This window comes from Nyctereutes procyonoides, unplaced genomic scaffold (assembly GCF_905146905.1).
Source record: "Nyctereutes procyonoides isolate TBG_1078 unplaced genomic scaffold, NYPRO_anot_genome, whole genome shotgun sequence".
NCBI lineage: Eukaryota > Metazoa > Chordata > Mammalia > Carnivora > Canidae > Nyctereutes > Nyctereutes procyonoides.
Window position 1 is genome coordinate 35,607,528 of NW_026575052.1, and position 26,707 is coordinate 35,634,234.

Below are 26,707 nucleotides of genomic sequence, written 5' to 3' on the forward strand. Positions count from 1 at the left end.
TGCCATCATATCTAAGGAATAACTGCTTAACCCAAGAACACAAAGATTGTCTCCACTGAGCTGCTCCCGAACTTTTGTCAAAAACCATTTGTAAAAAAAAAAAAAAAAAAAATTTGTCTCTATATATTTTTGTATTCTGTTATTCTCCATTGATCTATTTGTTCTACCTTTATCTCAATGTAACACTGTCTAGATTCCCAAAACTTGATTATAAGTCTTAAAATCAGGTACTCCATTATTATACCAACTTTCCTATTTTGGGTCTTTTTAAAAAAATTGTTTTCCAATTCTATGTCCTTTTATTTCTATGTGAATTCTAGACTGAGGTGTTAAGTTCTAAAGAAACCGCACTGGGATTCTGATTTTGATTACCTCATTATCACTGGTGATTGGTTAAAATTCTTTATCTCCACTGTTCTTACACCATCCCATTCCTGATGGGTCTGGGCCCCCTAAATGATCTGCAATGATCCCGTCTGGGGGAGTGAGTCTCATTACTGCCTCAGAGGGATCAAGTCTGCTTTACAGAGCTGGAATAGAACAGTTATTTTCTAAAAGTTTTAGGTCTCGTTAGGCTGCCTCTTTCCTGGTCCTTTGGCTGGACGGAACTGACTTTATTTACTTTTTTTTGTTGTTGTTGTTGAGGGGCCCACTGTTTTTTTTTCTGTGCCCTTTGGCATTTGCTATTTGCTGTTTTCTTAAATTATATGTCTGGGATATTTAAGACAAAAAGAAAACTCAGAGGACCATAGGGTGTTCTCCAGGTCTTGAGGTCCCAAGCCAGTGTGCTTTCTCTCTACCTTCCAGAGTCTTCTTACATTTACTTTATAAACATATATATGTACACCTATATATTAAATACCCAGGGATTTTATCTGTGCCTCGTGGAAGGAATATGGAAAAGTTTGTCTATTCCAACTTTCCAGAAGTAGAACTAACACATTCATAAGTTTTTTACTGTGATAGAAGATCAAAAAAATAATCTCAGTCATCATTTTTTGAACCAGCTGGAAAGGGGTGGACTGGAAGCACCTGTGACCCCAAGCATATGGAATATAGGCTTTGGCAGCAAGCCCTCATGCCCCAACACACTGAATAACTGTTTGCCCATTATATACGGGACCTGAACTTACCCTACCTACACTGCTACATCTTCACCTTACCACTTTGACCATGAGATAGGTATTGGAATTATTTTTAAAATATGAATCTTTTTATGACCTCTCTATATGTCTCCTACCCTCCAGGCCCTGGCAACTGCTTTTTTACTTTCTTCAATTATTTTCTATTCTCTGCAATTATTTTCATGTTCTAATACAGTAATTGAACTTCAGAGGCATTAAATAATTGCTAAAAATCACACAGCCAGTCACAGAATCCAATATGGGACCTGGTCTACCTGCATGAGGTTGGCAAAAATAAGGAAAAAATTTTGAGATGTCAGAGAAGATGCATTAATTTTACTGGAGGCTGTGTAAGGTCAGAAGTATTTAGTGGCCTCAATGCAGAGTGTCTACAGTTTTGGTAGTGATTTCCTCAATCAGCCACTTGATTATCACTTTTATATTTATGCCACACCTATTTATGCCCTATTCATATTTTTCTTTAAATTGACTCAGTTATTTTACATAATTGAATATTGTAAACAAAAATATGCACATGGCCATGTACTAATTATATTTATTTTTAATATGATATGAGCTTTTTTAGTACATATTAAAATAAACATAATTAATAAAACAATAGCTGGTATGTATGTCAGCCCAAATCTTTTATGGAATCATGGGGCTGTGTTGTCCATACTTTGGTGTGTGAAAGGGCTCTGATGGACTGTTATTGCAGACATAGATCTAGTCTTGGGGCAAAGGGTTGAGAAGGCTCCTTCTTGCGATTGCAAGGTTATAAAAAGGTTTGGTTAGAAGGCTACATTTCTCTTCTCCTGGGTAACAGCTTCCCAAGCTAGCCTTTCAGGGTGGCTTGTTATTAATCAAGGAGTAGGCTCTACAAAAAATTGTCTCATTAAATAGAAACTTCTTGTTATCAGCGTGGCTTGGCTGGATCCAAGACATAAAGAAGACAAACTTATCTCATAGTACAATAAATCAAGATTTTTTTTTAAAGGTAGCTAACTCTACGTTATTTGCCATATATATACTTGCAAAGATGGTTGCTAAGTCCTGGTTCATACATTCAGCAATCTCAAGATGAATTTAGATTTCCTCCTGTAATGAGTTCATCAGATACTGGGGGGAAAAAATGGTCCCATCTAAGGAAATGAGCTTTATGCATGCTGAAATGATGGCAATAGAATAGAAACCCAACTTTGATCCACAACACAGAGAAAGAAATTTGGCTCATCTGGAAAAAAATAAAAACCTTTAAAAAAGAATCCTCTAATGATCCTATCACTGAACAGCTGAACTGTTGCAGGGGAATGGCATAGCAGGGGTTTTATTTATTCATTTAGAGGAGTGCAGTCTCCCCTGACTTAGACACAGTGAATGCCAATCAAAAGAAACTCATTTCACATCTGTTCTCCTGCTGGTAAACTGTAATTGGTGACTGATTGCATCTGAGCAGTTTTCTTTCTTCCGTGACCTCTGTGTCCTGGTCACTTGGTCATTTCCTGCCAGAGGTTGCAAAGGGGCACATTTAGGCAGAGTGCTTTTCCTTTTACAGAGATGAAGTACTTTGCTGGCATCTCAAAATATCTCTCATTTGCAATACGAAGTGAATTTCTTTATGATGGAAGTATTTGAGAAAGGGAAGGAAGCACTTTTAGACCAACTTTTAGTAACAGAAAATCAGGCACATTCTTGGCTAAGAGTGTCACCATCCATACATGGATTGCTGTGGCCAGAGTATCTGAGTGCCTTCATTTTTCTCTCCTACGGTACTAGTATATTCCATATGGAACACACCTCTGCCAAGACAGAAGGTGAAGGCAAATAGGACCTGTCTGGTCCTTGAGGAGGAGTGTTAGAAGATGGAGGAGGGTTAATTAAGTATCTTCCAGACAGAGAAGACACTTTGAGACCTAAAAATGATGCAAGGCCTTCGTACTATTTACACAGAGTTTTATTCAAGGTAATTTGCTGGTGGGAGGATGGGACAAACAAATCATGTAGGTGCTCCATAGCTATTCTCCACCTTATTCTCCACCAAGCCTGAACACAGCTTTTATAGAGCGAGGGGCATTGTGGTACAGTCAATGGGTAGTTATCTAAAGTGGAGCCTTCTGTGCCCACTTTGGGCAAGCTCAAAACAAGTGTTCTCATGCTCCAGTCAGGGCATACCTGAACCTCCACGGGGCCTGAGACATGTAGCCCCAGCAAGGTCACTGCATGGACATGGACAACATGGAGGGAAGGCCAAAGATGGAGTCAGTGTTGTCAGCACTCCTACGAGGAGACAGTTACTGTTTTCTAGAACTATTTCACCTGAGACCTGCATCTTTGGGATTTTACTTTCATTTGAAAGGTAAAGTAGCTGTTTCTATTTCTGAAGCTGGATAATAAGATTGCAGAGAGCAGTGGCTTTCTTCCTCTTATACCAACATTAGATCTATTTGAAATGATTGTGTTAGGCTTAAGTGCCAAAAGTACTGTTTTCTGTTGCTGCTTAACGCTTTTACCAAAAAGGGGAGCTCCAGAAGGTAAATAGGGAGATTGAGCACGCAATTGGAAATCAAGAAGAAGGAAAGTCTTGAGACATATTTGGAAGTCATGGTTTGTGATGGTTTAGATTTTTAATTTCAGTTGGTAGCAGGCTGATTCTACATTTGTTGAAGGTTGTCAGTATGCTGGCCGTGTTTCTGTTTTTTATTTAAAACGTGCTTCGGTTATATAGAGAGCATAGAACACACATGCCAATATACTTATTTTTCTCTTGCACAGTTCTGACGGGACATTTGAAGTTCATCTGTAATTTAATTGTAACTTTTATTGCTGATTTAAGACATCTAATAATTTTCTTTATTATTTAAAATCATAAATTATCATATGCATATTGTAAAAACAGGAAAACACAAATATGTGTTTTAAAAAAAGTAAGTAGCCTCTCCAGCCGTGCCCCTATTTCTCATCCTTTTGAGGTAACTAATATTTACAGCCTGGTAAGTGCCCTTCCACATTGTACTCTAGACTTTTCTAAAAATATACATATATGTGCATATGTGTATAACTGCATATTCCATGTCTCTCTCTTAAATTGGCATGATACTCTGGACAGGGAACAAATGTAGTTACTTGCCCACTCAGTGCCTGTTGTCATGTGTCATCTTTAATAGGCTTAAATAGCTGTACCTCTGTGAAGTCCCTCATTCCCTTGATAAAAAGGAAAGTAGCTCCAAGTGTCATCCACTTTCTTCATTGGACGTGAAGTCTAGGGTCTTCAGGGGATGGGAAACCCTCTCCATCAAGTCTTGTAAAACTCTTCAAAGTCCAGGGGACTACAGAAAAATGCATTATTTACCTCAAGACACTCAGTGTACCATAGTGTTAAATGAACAGAATAACTACAATAAAAACAGAATAGAAATAGAAATAGAAATTTGTAAAAGGGAAGATGGGGAAACAGCACGCACATCCCATCCTCCTGGATAAAAAAGTGAGACTGCTCTCCCCAAGCACTGTAGTATTTTTGTTTGCTTTTGGTCAGCAATCTGCAAGCATTTGGTTTTGTCTTGAGGAATACTTCCCTGCTTACATACGCTTGGCTTTAGGAATGCCCCTTCGAGGGGATGCATAACTTTACCAAACTCTTCAGCTAGGTGCAGATTCAGGGACCTGGGAATTGCTTTGGGCTTGAAGAGTTGCAGATGGTAACAGTCCAAATTTGAAACTGCTCTGGCAATGAAGACCCTGTGAAATTTAATATATTTCCTATTAAATGCTTCCCCTGGCTCATGATCAGAAAAGAGCCCTTGGGTTCTGGAAACTTGGGATGTCTGGCCACAGGTCCCTTAGTTTAATAGCTTTACTGTTAAAGAAATTTAAACCCATACCCTTTTACCATCTGATTTTTTTTTTTTTTGCCACCAGAATTGACCCCTCTTTGAATAAGAGAACCCACCACAAGTCTCTAAGAAGTCCTTGGGAGCTTTGGCTTTTTCCTTGTCCTGGGTTTATATTTTGCTAAATCTGCATCCTCCTCCTCAGCTATAAAATGAGGTTGCCTTCAGCCCAAGCTTGTGTCTATCTTCAGTACAGGCGTCACTATAGGCAGAAGCCTCTCCCTTCATGCAGAACTCTCAAGGTCATCCTGGGTTTTTTTATTTGTTTTTGTTTTTGTTTGTTTTCACAATGCTTGTAAACACTTTGTAGCTGCATAGCAAAAGTTTACCAACTTCTAATTTTATAGTAATAGAATCTTCCCTGCCATAAGCCCTATCTTCATCCCTTAGGCAAAGTCAAATATTAGCACCTTTTTTCCTGATATGACATTCAGAATCAGTCAGTGTTCTTAGCTGCAAGCAATAGAAGATGACTTTTGCTGATTCAAGAACTGAAAAAAAAAAATTTAGGATGGTGGTTCACGGAATCTCTGGGAACAATCTCTGGGGAAATGTACTTGGAGGTTAGGACTTTTTCAGGAAGAACGCCCTATCACTTTGCTGGATGGTCCAGCTACTAGGCAAGGTAGATTGTCCTGGATGACACTGGATGCTTCTGAGGACATTGCTGCTACCTCTCCCTGTACAGACTTACTGCAACCACCACAGATACTTGAGTAGACTGACCTTTGTCAAGCTTCATTGTGTGTGTGTTGTGTGTATGAGAATGACTGTGTGTGACGGAAGATTTTAATAATACAGATCTCATGTAATTCCTTAAAAGTTCAATAATTTTCTTTTTAAAAAATAATTTTCTTAAATATATTCTATCCTGTAGCTTTAATGCCCTTTGATGCCTAACGTGTATGTGCCCCCTTGGCTGGGGTATGGTGCCCCCTTGTTTGGTCAAACACTGGTTGCTGTGCAGGTATTTTTTTTTTTTATATCTGATTAACATACAAATTGATAAACTTGGAATAAAGCAGATACTTTCCATCATGGGGGTGTGCCTCGTTCGGTAGTTGAAAGACTTAAGAGCAAACATTGAGATTTCCTGAAGAAAAGATTCGGCTTTCAGACTGCAACATAGACATCTTGCCTGAATTCCTAGCCTACAGATTTCAGACCAAATTGGCAGCATCAACTCTTCCTTGGGTTTCTTTTCCAGCCTGTCAGCCTGCTTAAGGAATTTCAGACTTGCCAGCCCCCACAATTGCATGAGCCAATTCCTTAAAATCTATCTCTTTCATTATATATAGATATCTATTGGTCCTGTTACTTGGGGGAACTTATATCCTCCAAGCATGATGCAAAGTGTTATAGGTTGCCTACTTTTTTCCTCACTTTTGTTTTGTTGACATTTTGAAACACAAAAATATGCAAAGTGTGCATGATGAATTATATAGCTTTAACCTTACACATAACTTCTGGTGTAGGTATACGTGTGTATGTACTTATATAATTTTTTCTCAACTATTCGAGATAAGGGGCGGACTACTTCAGCATTTACCTCTTTCACCCCTAAATATTTCCTCTTGCCTCTCCTGAGAATGCACACTTTTTAGCCACCATGTATGCAGGTCAAATTCAAGAAATTAAACATTAATATCAAAAAGTATCTAAGATATAGCTCTTATGCAAATTTCACCACTGTCTCAATATTATGTACAGCCGTTTTTCAAAAATCCAAGATCCAATCCAGGATCATGAAGTACATTCGATTGTCATACTCTCTTCGTTTCTTTGTCATATTCGTTTAGTTTCCTTTAATCTGAAATAATGCTTAAACATTTATTCATCTGTCATGACACCAGCACTTGGAAGAGTAAAAATGTATTGTTTTGGAGAATGCCACCCAAGTTGGATTTATCTGATTTTTTTGCCCATGATTCAGGTTATGCATGTATGACTAGAGTGCGACACACGTAATGTGAGGTCCTACTCAGTGTGTTACCTTAGGAGGCGTGTGAGGTTCTTGGCTCCCATTACTGGTGACGTTAACTTTGATCTCTGTTAAGATGGGAGAGAGAAAAATGTAAACAATGTGGGTCATTCCACTCACCTCAGTATCCAAGGATCATATGCAGGAAACAAGAGCGAAGGCACATCTATAGACAGATCTGTTACCATTAGGTGGATTCAGATTCTATATACCATTTATTATGAACATCTTGTTATATATATCTAGTTCTGTTAACTATTTTTATAAGAAATTAATGGTATTATGTGAGAACATTTTTGTATACGCAAATTGAACCTCATTTACTAATAACCTAACCCCAGAGTTAAAGCAAGTCTACCGACTGAACGTTCTTGTATGTCTACGTCTAGGATAAGAAGAGCCCTCAAAGCCAATTTGTTGAATATTATATTTTTTTAAATTTCAGTAGATATAGTCAGGTTATTTCTAAAAAACAATGCGACATTTTAGTCCTATCAGCTGGGCATGAGTGCCATTTTCTTCTTTTATTATCTGGCAGTGAATATTATAATTTTTTTGTTTTTGCTCATCTGATGAATTACAATGGTTTCTCTTTTACTTTTTTTTTGTTTTAAAGATTTAATTTATTTATGCATGAGAGACATACACAAAGAGAGAGGCAGAGACTCAGGCAGAGGGAGAAGCAGGCTCTACACAGGGAGCCAGATGTGGAACTTGATCCCAGGACTCCAGGATCACTCCCTGGGCCAAAGGCAGGCGCTAAACCACTGAGCCATCCAGGATCCCCTACAATGGTTTTTAATTGTGATTTTTATCTCCCTGTTACTTATACTAAGCAAGTTTTCACACGTTCACTGGCATTTGAATTTTTTTTTTTCAAAATTAGCTACTTGTAATCTTTTTTATTTTACTATTCTTAATTTATGGAAACTCTCTGTATATTAGGAGTGGCATCTTTGATTGCCATATGGGTTGCATTTTCCCCACCAGTCTATTATTTGTCTTTTATCTATGGGCAAAATTTAAATTAAAAAACTTTGTGTAATCTGTGGCATAATGTTTCAAAATTTCCTTTCTCAGGAAATTTGTTTTCAACACCAAAGATGTATGAATAGTTTCTGTAATTTTCTTGATATGAATGTTTTGTATTTCTTTTTAACCTTAAAATATTTAATCATCCTAATATTTTTGTGTGTGTATAGTATGAAGTGGGATTCTACTCCACTATTAATTAAACAGATTACAATTGTGCCCCTGAAATAAAATACCACATCTGTAATATACTAAGTTCTCTTATATTTTTGGAAATTTTTATGCTACCATGTGTTTATTGATCTGTTTGTCTAAAAAAGCGTAGTACCTTTTACAAATGATTTACAATATTCTAACGTTTATTTTACAATTGAGGAAGACAAGGGTCCTTACACTATTTTTTTCCAAAAAAAAAAAAAAAAAACCCTTTCAATTATCTACAGACTTTTCCTTTATCTATGGCCTTTAAAATTGCTTTTCATACAGCTTAAAATAAAAAAAAATTGGGACTCTGAAATCATATTAGATTTATTAACTTCAGAAAAACGGATATTAGTAGATTCCTCAAGTTTTGTTTTTCAGTACCATTTTATGCTTTCGTTAGGTTGTAAAGGGTCAAAAAATCATGTGCCTTTTCATTAAAGTTATACATATATGTTTTATAATTGTCACTATTATGGATGATATTTTTGTGTTTCCATTTGGTTAGTGCTAGCAGAGAGAAATAATGGATTTTTCTATATTTTGTAGTTAGGTTTTCCATATTCTCTTATTAATTTTAATGCCATTTTCACTGGGATTTTTTATTTGCTTGATTCACAGTCATATCTAAAGGACATTTGTCTCTATTTTCCAACATTTAAATATTCATAGCCATCTGTATCCCCTTCCCCACCTCAGGCAACCATTCACTGTTTTCCTTGTTTATAGATTCACCTTTTTCTGGATATTTCATATAAATATCAGAATATTAAAGTATAAAGTCTTTTGTGTTTGGCTTCTTTTTTTTAAAGATAGATTTGTTTGTTTGTTTGTTTATTTATGAGACACAGAGAGGCAGAGACACAGGCAGAGGGAAAAGCAGGCTCCCTCCAGGGAGCCTAATGAGCAGCTCAATCCCAGGATCCCCAGGATGAGCCAAAGGCAGACACTCCACCACTGAGCCACCCAGGCGTCCCAATGTTTGGCTTCTTCGACTTGCCTTAATGTTTTTGAGATTCGTCTATATTGTAACATTGTTACCAATAGTTTACTTCTTTTCATTGCTGAATGGTATTGCATTCATTGTATGGTCTTGAAAGACAAACAGATATATTAAAATTTTTTGAAGTTTATTTGAGCAAATACTGATTCGATTCAAGGCAGCATCCAATCTAGCAGATAGAAAAGACCTCTGAGGAGCTACACAAAATGAGGTGTCCCGGCAAGGTCTCATCTTGGTCACCAGAAACTGGAGAGGAAAAATAATTTTCCCTCTACCCTTTATGGTGAGAACTTCGGTGAGACCTCTTTTTCAGTGGAGCATCTCATAAATGGATGAGCTTATCTAGGTTAACAGTTCTGCACTGCACTATGGCCAGTGTAATTCAGGATTACCTTTGGTAAGGTTAATCTTTTTCAGCTTTAAAACAAAATTTTATTTACTTGAGGCCTCACACTGGACTCAATCCAGCTTAAGCTGCTGTGCCTAGTGAGACTCAGACCCAGTCCAACCAAGATCTAGTCCAGCTTCTAAGTTGGACCCAGTCCAGAAAAAGAAATGCTCATAATGCAAAAGCTGTGGAACCAGGATTCTAGAGGGACTCATCCATCATTTCTCAAGGTAGCAAGAAAGCAGTGAGCTCAAAGGACTCAATAGGTACAGATACTGAGTTCCTGGAGTCCCAGGGGAGGGGTTCTTTTTTGATTTGCTCTTCTGACTCCAGAACTGTTAAAAGATAAACTGAGGAATATTAAAATTTTGAGAGTTTATTTGTGGAAAAGTCAATTTGAATGGGGCAGCATTCGATCTAGAAGATGGGGACTGCAGGGGCTATACACATGACTCCTACAGGCAGAAGGGAGCAGGAACAAGGAGGTTATACTAGGCCAACCAAAATGTGGGGTGATTATTGCAAAGTTACTTACCTTTAGGCTTTGGCAGGGGTCTTCCAGGCAGATGACCTAACTAATGCTGATCCTTGATTAACTGGTTTAAGATTCCATTTCTGGGAATGCTGAAAATATAAATTAATTTTCAGTTGGGTGACATGAGACTCAGTGTAAACAACTGCATTTGGGGTCTGTTTTGTTTTTCACAATGGATTGGTTACATGTTTATCTACCAGTTGTCAGGATGTTTGAATTGTTCCTGCTCTTTGACTTTTTTTTCTTTTTCTTTTTTTTCTTTTCTTTTTCTTTCTTTTTTTTGCTCTTTGACTTTTATAATACATGCTGCTATGAATATTCTCTACAATCCTGCTAGACGTATGTTCTCATATTTCTTGGTAGAATGGCTAATCCTATAGTAGGTATACACATACCATTTAAGGAAATTGCTGTACTGTTTTCCAAAGTGCCTACACTATTTTTCATCCCCATCAGCAGCATGTGAGAGTCGAGAGTCCCAATTTGTCAACATCATTGCCAACACTAGTTATCGTCTGTGTGCTTCATTATTATAGCCATTTTATGGGCATGATGTGATGTCTCATGGTTTTAATTTGCATTTGTCTAATGACAACATTTAGCATCTTTTCATGTGCTGACTGACCATTTGTATGTTTTCTTTGGTTACATTTCTATCTAAGTGTTTTGCACATTTTTTTAATGAGTTCTTTGACTTCCTACTATTGAGTTAAGAGTTCCTCCTATATTCTGGTTGCAGATCCTTTATCAGATATATAATTTATGAACATTTTTTACCCATTCTGTACTAATTTTAATCTTCTTAGTATCTTTTGAGGCACAACCATTTTTAAATTCTGATGAAATTTAAGTTATTAATTTTCTTTTTACTTTGCATTGTGCTTTTTGGTGTATCTCATAATTATTTGCCTAATCCGTGATCAAGAAGGTTTTCTCCTTTTATTTTTTTAAAAAAGTTTTTATAGTTTTAGTTCTTACATTTAGGGTCTATAACTCATTTTTAATTATTCTTTCATGGTATAGTGGAAGGATCTAAATTCATGTTTTTGTATGTGATAATCACTTGTCCCAGTGCCAGTTTTTGAAAAGCCTTTTTTTACCATTGAATTTCTTTGACTTTTTGGTCAGAATTCAGTGGATCATAAATGCTTGCTCCTCGATCTATATGTTGGTTCTTATGACCTACTGAACTACCTTGATTGGAGGTATTTTTAACCACACTAGAGAAACAGTATGGACCCATACTCAAGATTTGGTTCACATGTTAAGATGGGTGGTGCCACATGTGTGCACACACATGCACACACACACACACACACACACACCCCAGAAAGGACATGGAAAAAGTTCATTTCTCACGTTAATAGGCTTTCTGTGCATAGCAGGATAGGTATGCTAAGCTGATTTAAAAATGACTTGAGAGCAAGGAAAGAAAATTGGCTTGGGGGTTTTATTGAAGTTAGGGTATGGGTTTAGCAGAGACTCACTGGTTTGAATTTCCTGCTGGTTCCTGCCAAAGAGGTTGCTCAGGGTTTTTTTTTTTTTTTTAACCAACTTGCTTGGATGTGAGACAAAAGAAAAGGAGGGAAGGGTGAAGCTTAAAAGATATCAGCAAGCATCAGAAACTGGAGTCAGACTGTTTATTCAAGTACTTTAGAGGAACTTTTGAAACTGCGAAGTCTAAGTTCTCAAACTTTGTGTTTTTTTTTTTTTTTTAATTTTCATCATTGTTTTCAAAACTCTTCTAATTTTTGGGGCACCTGGATGACTCAGTCAGTTGGTTAAGCATCTGACCCTTGATCTCAGTTCAGGTCTTGATCTCAGGGTTGTGAGTACAAGCCTTGTGTTGGGTTCCACACCAGGTATGGAGCGGAGTTCACAACAGAAAACAAAACAAAACCACTGTTCTACTTTTCATTCTTTTTTAGTGCTAGATTAATGGGTTTTGATACTGGAGTTACTTGCTTTACAAAATGAAGAAACTTTTCATCTTCCATCACTTAAACAATAATTATCCTTTCTTTGAAAATCAGATTAATGCAGGGGCCCCAGGGTGGCATAGTGGGTTGAGTGTCCCAGTCTTGGTTTCCACTGGGGTCATGATCGCAGGGTCATGAGATGGAGGTCCTCCCTCCCCTGCTCTGCACTCAGTGCTGATCCTGCTATAGGGTTTCTCTCTCTCTCCCTCTGCCCTACCCCACACTCACTCACTCTGTCTCAAATAAATCTTAAAAAGAAGTCAGATTAATGTTTTTCAGAGACTCTCAGTGCCTGGTACTTTTTAAAATGAGTACTTAATTTCCTTCCCAATGTCTTCTGTGATTATTGGTCTGTTAATGTTTTTACCTCTTATCAGCCAATATTGGAAAATTATACTTAATAAGAAATTATCCTTTAGATGTTTGAATTTGTTATATAAATACATTGTGTGACTGTATTTCAGTTTATTTTTTAAATGTTAGGCAGTGTTTAATTTATTTGGGTGCATACCAGGGAGGAGTTGATACTGCTTTTGAGGTATGGGTAGGAAGTTGGTTCATGAAACCTTGTTGCTGGTTGACAGAAAATACTTCAAAGGAGAAATTGAGGAATGGATAGAACCTAGCACATGGGGCACTGGAAGGCAACAGGCCTCCTCTATTCAGTTCCTTACCTCTTCTGCCTTGGGGTTCTTGATCCCCTGTCCAGTTATTCTGCTGCTTAGGTGGAGAAGTTCTGGAGGTCAAAACAGAGCATACACTCTTGGGCCATCTGGAGTCACCAACTAAGACCTCAATTCCACCCACCCTTAGCTTCATGAGAAAGGAGGGAGCTTGAGCACTCACCCACCACCCTAAAGGAAGATCCCTCCTGGTAGGGATCCGAACCCCTGCAGACTTCCCTGCCCTGGGGCTAGTATAGGCCACAGGGCTCTGTGCCAAGCACCCACCTAAAGGTGACCAACTGGCAGTCCCAGCCCCCCTGGGACTGCAGTGCAAGCTGGAAGACAGGTGCTAGTGGACTTAGGTATAGGCTTGAGCCATATTTTCAACACATTGCCAAAACTAAAGCTCCCCTAAAGAGGGTGCCACTTTCCCTGACCTCAGAGTGCCTTTCTGTATTATAGTCTCTTAATGTGTAAAATGATTAAGTGTTAATGTCAGAGTGTATTTATTTTAGTGATAATTAAATGCATAATATGCTGAGAGCTCAGACTGAGGCACATAGCAGGCACTTAAATGTTGATTACTATTGCTATAGAATTGCAGATATCCGCTATAATATTTTAATCCATTCATTATGACATGTTTTTCATTCTTGGCAGTTTTGCTATTTTTTCATAATTAAGTTTGCTATTGATTGGCTATTATGCAGGTCTTTATTAGGAACTTTCTTTTAATGGATTTGTACTCTGTTCTAGTTTAAAATTTTTCAGTCAGTATTTTATGTCGTCTTACTTTTCTAAATATTCTAACTTCTTGAGTACTCAGCTTATGTGTTTTCAGTCTTCATTGATAAATACATGTATAGGTGCTCCCATAATTGTCCAAACTGTTCTCTTTTTAAAATACTCTGTAGAGAAAGGGAGACAGAACATGAGAGACTCCTAACTCTGGGAAATAAATAAGGGGTGGTAGAAAGGGAGGTGGGCAGGGGGTGGGGGTGACTGGGTGACAGGCACTGAGGGGGGCACTTGATGGGATGAGCACTGGGTGTTATGCTATATGTTGGCAAATTGAACTCCAATAAAAAAATAAAAAAATAAAATAAAAAAATAAAGTACTCTGTAGATAGTTTTAAGTGATCTTTGTGTTTATTTTTTTTTATCCAGAGGTTATTTAAGAGAATGTGTTAAGATTTTCAAGTGGTTAATGTAATTTTCTGGTTGTCTATATTTACTCCTTTGGTAATGATCAGGAAAATAGCCTTTCAATTTCAAATTTGGTGGAATGTTATGGGTTATTTTGTTAACAAGTACAAGATACCTTTTATTTATATCAATATAAATAAAGAATGTATATTACTTGAAAAGTGTAAAACTTTTTTCTCCTTCCCATTGATTTATATACTATAAATGTGTATAATTTATATATGTAATATAAACAATTTTATATAATAGATGTATTTTATATAAAATATAAATATATATTTATATGTAGAATAATATAAATATATTTATATATTATGAATTATATATAGAATATATTATAAATTATATAAAGATATTATGTGTGATATATATCCTTCACATTTATACATGTATGTATACATGTATATATTCTTGCTTTATATAAATATATATTTATAATATATGTAAATGAGAGGGTTATATATCAGATATATGATATTCTCTATACCCTTTTTTATTGTTGTCTTATATCTATTTTGAAGTAGTCAGGGACTTTATAGTTCCTCATCTATTCTTTTTTTTTAATAAATTAATTTTTATTGGTGTTCAGTTTACCAACATACAGAATAACACCCAGTGCTCATCCCGTCAAGTGTCCCCTCAGTGCCCCTCACCCATTCACCCCCACCCCCCCGCCCTCCTCCCCTTCCACCACCCCTAGTTCGTTTCCCAGAGTTAGGAGTCTTTATGTTCTGTCTCCCTTTCTGATATTTCCCACACATTTCTTCTCCCTTCCCTTATATTCCCTTTCACTATTATTCATATTCCCCAAATGAATTTCCTCACCTATTCTTGTGTTTACGATAGTTTATAGTACTAAACTAGTTGGTTTACAATAAGGAAATAGGAATTAGTGTAGAAACTCTTTTTCTGCATCCTATGAAAATGGGCAGATGCATTTCAAATCCATAAAATGTTTGAAATGGAAGAGTCTAGAGAAAGAATCAAGTAACCTATCTATTGTAAATAGGAAGAATAGGAGATTACAAAGTGAGGTGACTCCATAGGTGTTATAAGAATTTTTTTTTTTTTGGTGGTTGTTTCTAATGTTTATTTTTCTGGTTATAAAAGTAAGAGCACTGGATTGGGAGAGGTTTTGAGTCCTGTAGCATCTAGACAGTCAGTTCTCAGAACTTCCATTCCCTTATCTGGGAAGCAGGATAAGGAGCCCGGCCTTGCCCACTCTTTCCAAGGGCAGTGCAGATCAAATGAGATAACACAGGAGAAGCACTTGGTAAACTGGCAAGTGATTAATGGCAGTATGAGCCCTTACCTCAGCTCCAGTCTGCCCTTTTTAGTCTTCAAAGAACTCAATGAACCTTCTATGAGAAATAGTTAAGAGGAACTCCATTGACTTGTATCCTCCAATGAAAGGCTTGGGGAGGGAGACTACTTTAAAGACATTTGTTGTCCATTGTTTCTGCTGAGACCCAAGTTTGAAACCAATGGCTACAAAGTGATTGAGACAGCAGCTTACTCAATCATGGTGTTTCAAATTTAGGCAGTAAAACTGCTGATGTCTAGATAAATTTGAATTTCAGATAAAGAATGATTTTTTTTTTCAGTATGAATATGCCTCAGGCAATATTTGGGGTATGCTCATACTACAAGAAAATTCATTGGTTCATCTGAAATTCAACTGTAACTGGGCATCCTGTAGGACTCTGAAGGATGAACGAGAGAGGTGAGCTAAAGAAAATGATAATCTATTATAATATTTAAGCAAAATGTGGAGATATCTTCCATGTGTATGATTATCAAAGTCAGTAATCTATATAACACATAGTGAGTAGTGAAGCTTAGGTATTTTGAGCATATGACATCTGTGAAACCTTGTTATAGGTCTACTTCCCTTAAAATTCCTATTAGGAAAGTTAAGTCTCATGTAATAGGCAAAGATGCAAGTGAAATCTTGTCCATTGGAAATGGAAGAAATATCATTGAGGAAAATCCTCTTTGGAAGCTTCATGTAGTTCTTCTGACCATTCATGAATTTAGTCCATTTATAATTCAGCTGGCTGACGAAGATATCAAAAGATAGTTTTCTTAAAGTGGATATTGCCCGGGATGCCTGGGTGGCTCAGCAGTTGAGCATCTGCCGTTAGCTCAGGGCATGGTCCTGGCGTCCCAGGATTGAGTTCTCTGCATGGAGCCTGCTTCTCCCTCTGCCTGTACCTCTGTCTCTCTCTCTGTTTCTCTTGTGAATAAATAAATAAAATCTTAAAAAAAAAATTAAAAAGTGGAGATTGCCCTTGAGAAAGTCCTTGTTGTAGTTAAGAGTTTCTAAAGGACATAGAACAATTATTGCTTTGTGACTATTAAAAATTACAAAAGTAATTGATGTGTTTAAATTTGTTAGAGGCATTGTTTTGGAGCATAAGATAATACTATATATACAGATCAATTTGTATGGAGAACGGTCCAGCTCTGCTTGAAAAAAATATTGAATTTGTTGCTCAGGTAAAGATAAGAGAGCAATAATATTGCAGAGTAATGTATCATGAAAATGAAATTTGGCTATAATATGATTGGCATTTTGGCTTCTGTCCTCTGCTCATCTTACTAGGGTTAGAAGGTGGTGAAAGGGTGGAATATGGGGAGTGAGTTGCAGTTTTTCTCTTCTGCAGGAAACTGACAGAGGCTTGGGATTATTTGCTGAATTCCGGGGACAGATAATCTTGTATCTTGTACATAAACTTCAGTATGTTTTGTACATTTTTATTTTTTCATGAACTTTGCAATGACAAGAGCAGGTGTTGTATGCCACTTGTATTTAGTCCCCATGTTGAGCTTTAGGGAGGAAGTTAACTGTGTACCATCATGCATGTGCTGCCCAAACTAGGCTATGGATTTTGAAGCATGCTGCAGGTCTATGGTGAACCAAGTAAACTTCAGCAGATGGTTATTACAATGGCCTCCACGTTGGTCTGTCTGCCTCTCATCTTACCTCTCCTGTATTCTTCATTCTCCACACAGCAGGCAGGGGAATCCTGTTAAAATATAAATTAGATTTAATGTGTTCAAAATTCTCCAAAGTCTTCCCATCTCACTCAAGTATAATAATCACTCATAAGGATCGCAGTGACTACCCCCCCCCTCCCATTCCTCATCTCTGGGACTTTATTTCTTACTATTCTCCCCTTTGTCATGATGCCAAAGCCACTCTAGAATTCTTTAACCATGCCAGCTTCTTTCTGGCCTCGGGATTTTGGGGTGCACTTCCCTCAGGTATGTGATAGACAAATATTTCACTTCCCTTAGTTTTTTTTTTCTTTTTAATAAACTTTATTTTTTAGAGGAGTTTTAGGTTCACAGCAAAATGGAACAGAAGGTAGAGGGATTTCTCATGTTATCCCTGCCCCCAGTCAGGCTCAGCCTCACCTATTTACCAGCCTTGTCCCCTAGCGTGGTCCATTTGTTACAGTGGATACAACTACACTGATTCATCATAATCACGCAAAGCCTGTAGTTACAGTAGAGCTCACTTGTGGTGGCGTATGGTCTCTGGGTCTGGACCAATGTGGACATACATCCACCATTACAGCGTCATGCAGGGTGGTTTCAATGCCCCGAAATATTTCTGTGCTCCACCTTCATCCATCCTCCTGTTCAGATGGGCTTCTTCCATTTAGTAACATGCATTTAAGGTCCCTCCTTGTTTTTTCATGGCTCGATCACTCATCTCTTTTTAGCGCTCAATAGTATTCCATTGTCTGGACGTACCACAGTGTATTTATACACTACCTCTTAAAGGACATATTGGTTGCTTGAAAGTCTTGGAAATTATAAATAAAGCTGCCGTAAGCATCTTTGTGCAGGTTTTTGTGTGGACGTAGGTTTTTGACTCTTTTTGGCTAAATACTAAGGACTGCAATTGCTGGATCTCATGGTACAAATATGTTTACATTTCTAAGAAACCATCAGATTGTCTTCCAAAGTGGCTGTATCATTTTGCATCCTACCAGCAGTATATGAGAGCTGCTGTGGCTGCATGTTCTTGCCAGCCTTTGGTGTTGTCAGTGCCCTGGATTTTAGATTTTGACCATACAAAATTGGTAGGTAGTGGTGTCTCATTGTTTTTATTTAAATCTCCCTGAGAGTGTATAATGTGGAGCATCTTTTCCTGTGCTTATTTGCCATCTGTATGTTTTCCTCAGTAAAGTATCTGATAAGTTCTTTGATGCACTTTTTAATCAGGTTGTTTGTTTTCTTATTGTTGAATTTTAAAAGTTCTTTGTACATTCTACATAAACGTCCTTTATCAGATCTGTGTTTTGCAAATATTTCCCCCAGTCTATGGCTTGTCTTTTTATTCTCTTGACGTGATCTTTTACAGAGCAGAAGTTTTTAATTTCACTGAAGTCTAGTTTATTGATTCTTTCTTTTATGCATCATGCCTTTGGCATTGTATCTACAAAGTTATCAGCAAGCCAAGGTTGTCTACGTTTTCTCCTGTTTTTAAGGTGTTGTATGGTTTCGCTTTTACGTTTAGGTTTGGTTATTTTTTTTTTAATTTTTTATTTATTTATGATAGTCACAGAGAGAGAGAGAGAGAGAGGCACAGAGACATAGGCAGAGGGAGAAGCAGGCTCCATGCACCGGGAGCCCGATGTGGGATTCGATCCCGGGTCTCCAGGATCGCGCCCTGGGCCAAAGGCAGGCGCCAAACCGCTGCGCCACCCAGGGATCCCTACGTTTAGGTTTGTGATCCATTTTGGGTTAATTTTTGTGAAGCCAGTAAGGTCTTTGTCTCAATTCGTGTATTTGCATGTAGATGTGTGGTGGTTTCAGAAACATTTGTTGAAAGTCTTTTAGGTTTTAATCAAAAGTTTTCATCAGGGAGACTCACTCTGCTGGACCTATTACAACTGTAACATTATACCTACTGCAACACATATATCTCCATTCCTATATTTATTTTTTCCTTCTTAGCACTTATCACCAACATCCTATATAGTTTTCTCAATTATCTTGTTTACTGTTTGTCTTTCTCAGTTTACATTTTTGAAAGTACAAATAGGTTTGTTTTGTTCAATACTCTCTTCCCAGCACCTAGAACAGTGCCTGTGTACTAGTGCTTCCCAGCACCTGGTACACAGTAGGTACTTAATAAATATTTATAACGAATGAATAAAAGAAGAAATGCTCTGATCAGTAGTGTAGTAGTCAAAGCACCAACATTAGCAACACTGGGAACTTCTTAGAATTGCAAAGTGTTAGCCAACCCCTCCCCCACACCTGCAAACCTACTGGCTGGGAAGCTCTGAGGGTAAGTTCCAGTAATCTGTGTTTTAATAAGCCCTCCAGGTGATTTGGATGGACATGAACATTTTCTCTAAAATTCTTCCTTTTCCATCCTTTCTTTGGTACTAAAGACAAACTACCTCTTTTCAGTATGAAATGAGCTTGATGGGTTTTCTGTAGCCACATATTTACCTACATTTATTTTATTTTGTTATGAGATTTATTTATTTGAGAGAGAGAGAGAGAGAATGATTGAGGGGGAAGGTCAGAGGGAAAGGGAGAGGGGAGGCAGACTACTTGCTGAGTGTGGAGTCCGTTGCAGGGCTTGATCTCACAACCCTGAAATCATGACCTGAGCGGATACCAATAATTTAATGCTTAACCATGCAGGCACCCTGGATATTTACTTACCTTTTAAAAAGTGTTTAAAAAATCACTTTCTTGGAAAGTAAATCAGTTATTTTATTTGGATTTATAAGATCGAATTTACTCATCACTTAGTGTTTAACCAGCTCAAATAAATTCAATGCATCTATGAAGGAAATGGAACAAAGTCAATAATGGCTGCAAGGAAGATAACTACAAGTAAGAATCTTTCAGCCTGGATAAAACATATGTAGAAAAGACATTTAACTAATTTATCTTTTCTTGCAAACTATTGTTTCAAGAAGCAAAAAAGTGATCATAATATTCAAAGTGAAAGCAAACTTGCAGAAGTTGTATGACAATTACACTTCTATTTTATTTTGAAAATAAAAGCAAACTGGGTCTCTTTATTTTGATTTAGATTCAATCAGTAGTAGTTTTTGTACTAAATGCTCCAGTGAAATGACTTAGAGCAGCAGAAAGATAAGAAAAACAAGATCCATCCACAGACTGCCTATAAGAGATTCACTTTAGACCTAAAGACACCTGCAGATTGAAAGTGAGGGGATGGAGAACTATTTATCAAGCAGATGGACTTCAAAAGAAAGCCATAGTAGCAATACTTGTATTGGACAAACTAGACTTTAAAACAAAGATTGTAACAATAGATGAAGCTGGACACTATATCATAATAAAGAGGGCAATCCAATAGGAAGATCCAACAATGGTTTTCGTTTGTGTGTTTGCTTCTTTTTTAGGCGGAGCATGACTTTTCAAAGGAAGAAGTTGTCAAACCCAAATTTAGAAAATACTTTACTCAAAAGGATGCCGGGGGGGCGGTTGGGGGGAGGCCGTGCGGGGGGGGGGAGGCACTATTCCAATAGAGGAAGGGACTTTAGCAATAGAAAGAACATCTGATGATAAAATCCACAATGCTTTTAAGGGTTAGGCAAAAAGATTTTCTTTAGTGAGTTTGTGCCCAAGATTATGTATCCAAGAAACCACCAAGGAGCCAACACCGATGCAAACACACGAGGGTTTAATTACAAGCTCGAGCTTGGGTCCAAGTCCCTGCTCCGCTGTGTCGGGTACACTTGGACCCAAGCTCGAGCTTGTAAATAAACCCTCGTGTATTTGCATCGGTGTCGGCTCCTTGGTGGTTTCTTGGATTCGCAATCTTGGGCACAACAGTGAGGAGGAATGGGAAGAACTAGAAACATCCTGTTGGTGGAAGTGGGGATGAGGGCCCTGAAAAGGTGCAGGTTGCTTGATGGGACAGTGGATCAGAGAATGATTTACTCTGAGATGAGCCTGCTCTCATTAAGGGGTTATGTAGGAGGTGGTGTGTGCTGGCTCAGGCTGAAGGTTAATCAAAGGTCAGGAACCTGGGGGGAAGGAGAGAACCCCACTCAAAATTTGGTTGAGAAGTATTTTGTTGCAATGGATCAGTAGAAACAAGACCAGTCATCTAATCATTTCTGAGACAAGGAATGGGAATTTGGAGGGTTTATGTCTGGCCTTGTTTTAAGTAAATAAAAGAGGTGTCCTTAAGTCTGATCTAAGTCATATGGGGAAGGTAGTTCTTCGCAGTAAGCCATTTCCTAGAACACAAAAAAGAAAGGGGGATTTCTTAGTCCTCATTGTTTGTTGTTCGTTTTTGTTTCTTTAAAAAAAAAAAAAAGATTTTACGTATTTATTCATAAGAGACACAGAGAGAGGCAGAGACCTGGGCAGAGGGAGAAGCAGGCTCCCTGTGGGAGTCTGATGGGGGACTGGATCACAGAACCTCAAGATCACAACCTGAACCAATGGCTCAACCACTGAGCCACCCAGGCATCCCTGTTTTTGTTTCTTACAGTAACACAAGGCTCAAGGAAAATTCACCTTTGTCAAAGTCAATGGCCAAATATGAATGGAGTTGAGACAATAAAGTTTGAGAAGCCAAAGTGTTCTTGGTTAGCAGTCAAAGATACTTCGTGAGTCAGATGGTTATCAGAAAATTTTTCCCATCTGGGACCATCTATTAATTGACTTACATGTGTTGGAGAAATATAATTAAAAACAAAAATGTCTTGCAAGTCAGAAAACCTCTTTACAAAGGTACAAGAAAAATAAAGCGGACTTACTGTTGAATAAAAATTAAACCAGAATGTGATGTGCATCAGAGGCAGCCCACCAGGAGAATACAAACAGAAAGGAATCTCACCCTTTTTTTTATATACCTAAGTGGATAAAGCCAGTGTCCATGTTCTCAGGATGAACAATACCTAGTCCTCAACACAGACGACTTGATAGCACCATTTGTCACACATACTTATCCTAACTGATGCCATCTGTGTTTGCTAATTAGCTTGATCCAAAGGAAAATAAACTTCACATATCTTTCTGACCTGAGGTAGGTTTTCTACACACTAAAGTCAGGCTCTTCGCCTCCCAAAGAAAGAGGAGATAGGGGCTCTCTTTCAAAGAGAAGGTCCCCAGGTCCTCAAAAAAGACATTCATGGGTCCTAAAACTGGCAAGAGGTTTATTTCACTTTCAAAAGATTTACATATATTTCAGAGACAGAGGAAGAATAAACAATGACAAGTTTTCAGAAGTAAATGTTTTAGGTGGAGGGACTGGGGTCTTTTCCCTCAATTCTGGCAAAGAGAATTAAACTTCTCATTTTTAGTTTGTAATTGCCCTTACACATGCAAGTATAGCTGTGGTCCTTTGAAAAATCTCGTATTCTGAATATTGTTAAATACATTATAAGAGGTTTTGCTAAGCCTCTAAACTCAAAGGATGTTCTTTTTACTTATTTATTTTTTGAAATATTTGATTGATTTATTTGAGAGAGAGAGAGAGAGCATAAGAGAGGGGAGGATCAGAGGAAGGAGCAGGCTCTCCACTGAGCAGGGAGCCCAATGCAGAGATTTGGGACTCTATCCTGGGACTTGGGGATCATGACTTGAGCTGAAGGCAGGTGCTTAACTGAGTCACCCCGGCACCCCAAAGTATGTTCTTTTAAAATACATTTTGGGTATTCCTGATGCATTTAAATACTCTATCATTTTATCTAATCTTTGTAGTCATCAGTGACAGTAATGATGATGATCAGGATAATCATTGCCATTGCCAGTGATCACTTTGCTGAGTGCTAGTCACTGTTCAAGGTGCTCTACATGCGTTCTTTCTACTGACAGACCCACCCAACAGATATGCAATGGGAGGTAATGACCACAGAAAGACCCAAGTCACTTGCTGATCAGCAGCTGGTAAGTGTAATACTGAGATTGAGATGAAGGCAGTTTGAACACTAGAGTCCCTGCTTTTAACCATAAGCTACTGACTGTCATATATGATACGTGTCTTACGGTGAAAACAGGTCATGGAGGTCATAGGTTTTTGATAAGGCCTCATGAGAACCTATAGATGACAATAGAGTCAAAAGCTAATGCACTGGCTTAGCCCATGCCCCTAATCTTCAGTCAAGAAACACCACCCATGGTAACAGCCAAAGAAAGGGGAAGTCTGGAAAGCCTAAAGAACTTTTATATTCCTCTTTTTAGGACTGTTAATTTGCATTTTCTGAGTGGAATCTAAGCCACTTAATTTTTACTACTAACTTAGTGATGTGGCATTTTTTTGTGAAATTCTTAGTGATGTGGCATTTTTTTGTGAAATTCTAAGAAAATGGAGTAGGGTGGTCAAAATCCTGGGATTTACCAGGAAGACGATTGTGTTGCCTCAGGGTCAATGGGTGGAAGGTGTACTGTTGACTTCTGTGCAGAATGAAATAAAGGAAGCAGAAGTAAAGCGCCTTATTGCCAGTGACCAAATGCCTGCTGACAATGACAAACTACCAGGGAGGGTATCCTGTGACTCTTTCCTCTGGTGATATGATCGGCTCCTGGATAAATGTTAAAGGCTTCTCAAGGAGAGCAGCTTCTATCTCTAATTCTGTTTCTTTGCGCCTTTGGTGCCGTCAGGTCGACAGGGCTAGACGCTGAAGAGATTCAGTAGGGTTCCCCCTGAATACTGACAAAAGAAATAACACTTAGGAGCCTCACATTCTTCTAGCCTCTTCTCTGAAACAACGTGAATGTCAAGGGCTTGGGGATATGGGAAGGGTCTCTGCTGTTTCTCAAATCATCTCACTATCATTCATAATTTTAAGGTAACAGTGAATTAGGAAGCAGTCCCTCAGAGTCTCCAGTGAATTCTCAAACTCATTCCAAACAGCAATCAGTCATTTTCTCCACTTAGATGCTCCTGTTAGCCTCTTGGCTCTCAAGAATCTCAAGGATTTCATTTCTTTTTCTTTTTTTTTTTTTTTAGGATTTCATTTCTGATGTGAGTTGACTTGGAGAAAGCATCACACATTTGTTCTTGCCTAGAACATCCCTGGCTGTGCCTCACCCTGTGGAGAGTGAAGAGTGATGTCCTGGATTTCTAGGCCTCGGGGTCCTAACATTGTCTTCTTATGGGGGGAGCATCTGTTTCTTCTTACTTTGGGTTCAGGGAAACTCGTGAGCTCCTGATTTGGGCCCATGATACCATGCTCACTGGAAAATAGCAAACATGCAGTATACTCACTGATTAACAGTAATTCAGGAACTTCAGGGGGATCATTACTGATCTCTCATTAGTAGATTAGAAAATTAAGGTTTGTCAGATTGAGGTGACTCTTGTGACTTGGGCAAGGTTAGTCAGTAAATGGCGGAGTTGGTGCAGGAATGCAAATCCATGGACTTTTCTCCCTGTCCTCTTTCGGCTTCACTGCCCCTCCGTACCTCCTACCGGGGACCCTGAAGCTGTTGATGGTTCTATTGGCCATGCCCAGAGACTTCATCAGACTTCTTCTAGGGCAGGGGACATGGCGTGCTTTTATACCCACTCAATCAGGGAATCAATATGCCCAGATTCAGTAGCTGAAGGGCCAGAACTGTGTTTTGGACTCCACTGCACACTGTCTTTCACAGTCTTTTCCACCATCCTCCCCCCTAGCCTTCTCTGTCCCATTCCTGAATTTCCAGACCTGCTTTGAAATTCCTCCTTTCTTCTAGTCCTCAAATCCTGTGTCCTCAAATTCTTTTTTTTTTTTTTTTTTTTTTAGTTTCCATATGGTGCCTGTCATTTATTTTTCCTGTTTTCTGGCTCTCTTGCCCTGAGTTCTATCATGGAGGTCTCTGAGGTCAGCTGAGCCACCCCTGCCGGCAGTCTGTGCAGGCTGCTAATGCTCAGATGGGTGCTGACATCAAGCCCAAAGGTGAGTTCTCTTAGGCTGGTGAAGCCACTTGTGATGAGTCAACTTTCTGTAGAAGCCACCTTCTCATGGGCTTTCAGTCAAACTTATGGCCCCAAACCATGTGGAGAATGACATGCACTAGGAAGACCAAAGGAGACCAGTCCATCTCTAAGTAGGCACACAGGCTTGTTACTACATTAACATATTTGGCAATATATTTGGGGGGGATCACACTTTTCCTATCTCTGACTTTCATATCGAGAAGAGTAGTGACTTTTATAAATGTGCTAGCACAATGGCATGTGCTGACATATTTCAAAAATCTATTTAATGTGACTGAGTACCAGCAAATATTTTGTTACCAAAAAGGAAATCTCTTCATTTTTTTTTTCTAATTATAAAAGTGTCACTGGCATGAATGATCTTACAAACTTAGCAATACAAGCATTGGCACCTTTTATTGAACTCAAATAAACATCACTTTGAAACTCCATCTTGACAGTCTGGTTGGGAAATTTAATCTCAATCTTTTAAAGGACATAGGGTCACTGAGAACTTTATGAAGTGGTCAGGTGAAGTATCTCTAATCTTAAGTGCTTCATGTTTACTGCTGTTGTTTTTGTGCAAGCCCATGTAGTTAATGATAAGTAGATGCCTCTTGGGTTCTGGTGCTAAAATGGAGGATGGACAGTTTTCCTGGATGAGGCTGAGAGTTCTGGTCCCTTGAGGCCAATATCTATAGATGCATCCTACAACTCTTCCTTCTGAGGTCCTGGAACTCCTATAGGGATTGATAAGGCAAGCAGATATAAGTCTCCAGTACTTTTAGGAGCCTCAGAAATCAATATTCTTCAAAATTTGGGGGGATATCACCCGTATCTCTTTCTGTTTCCATTTCTTTGCCCCATCTAAGCTACTCTTTCCCTGTCCTGTTTTTGCTTAATCCAATCAATGAGCTCAGGCTCACCCAGAGTGCCAGGAAAGGAGATAGACTTCACATTAGCAAATAAGAGAAAGACCTCCCTACCTTCTTGAAACATGGAGAAAGAAAATGTAGAATAAAACAGAAGTATCTCTCATTCACTGTATTCTTCCTCAGTGATGAGAAAAAAAAAAAAAAAAACCACAAAGCATCTTTATAAATGCTTGTACCACTAGTCTTATATGTGTAACAGGGTATGGAATAGGATTTTCCCTCTTGGGTTGAATTTTTAATCAAAGTTCTAGTTGAGGAAAGGAGTTAGAGTTAGTTAGTCCATATAGGCACTGCTGAGGTGAATCAAATTGTCCCAGGGGACATTGTCTCCAGGAGCCTATGTGGAGGAGGATTGGAGATTCATTCTGAGAGGAATTTCTGAGAGTAGAGAGTATGGTGGCATTCAACTATTTATACCTTCTGACTCCCACTTGTAACTAAGCAAACCCAATGGAGACACAGGACTTGGATAAAGTAAGACTGGCCTTGGATTTTCAGGCCTATAGTAACTTCTAGGCCTCTCCTGTGCTGCTAGCTGAGTACTTGAAAGGGTTTGACAAGTGCCCCATGGAGATTAGGGGCAGTGGGGACAGTCAGATGGCTTTTGACTGGCAAGGCTGACAAGCAGCTTATTGGCAGAATGAGATGAGGGCCACTTTGGGCATAGAGTGTGCACCTGTACGCATTTCCTCTGGGTCACATGGGTACTGTAGAGGAGTCAGGCACAAGTAGGGCAATCATAAAGTGTTTTTGATGCTTTTTATTTGGAAATAATTTAAAACTCACCAAAAAAAGTTGCAGTCTAGCATAAAGAACAGTGTGTTCCCTTCCCTGAAATGACCAAATT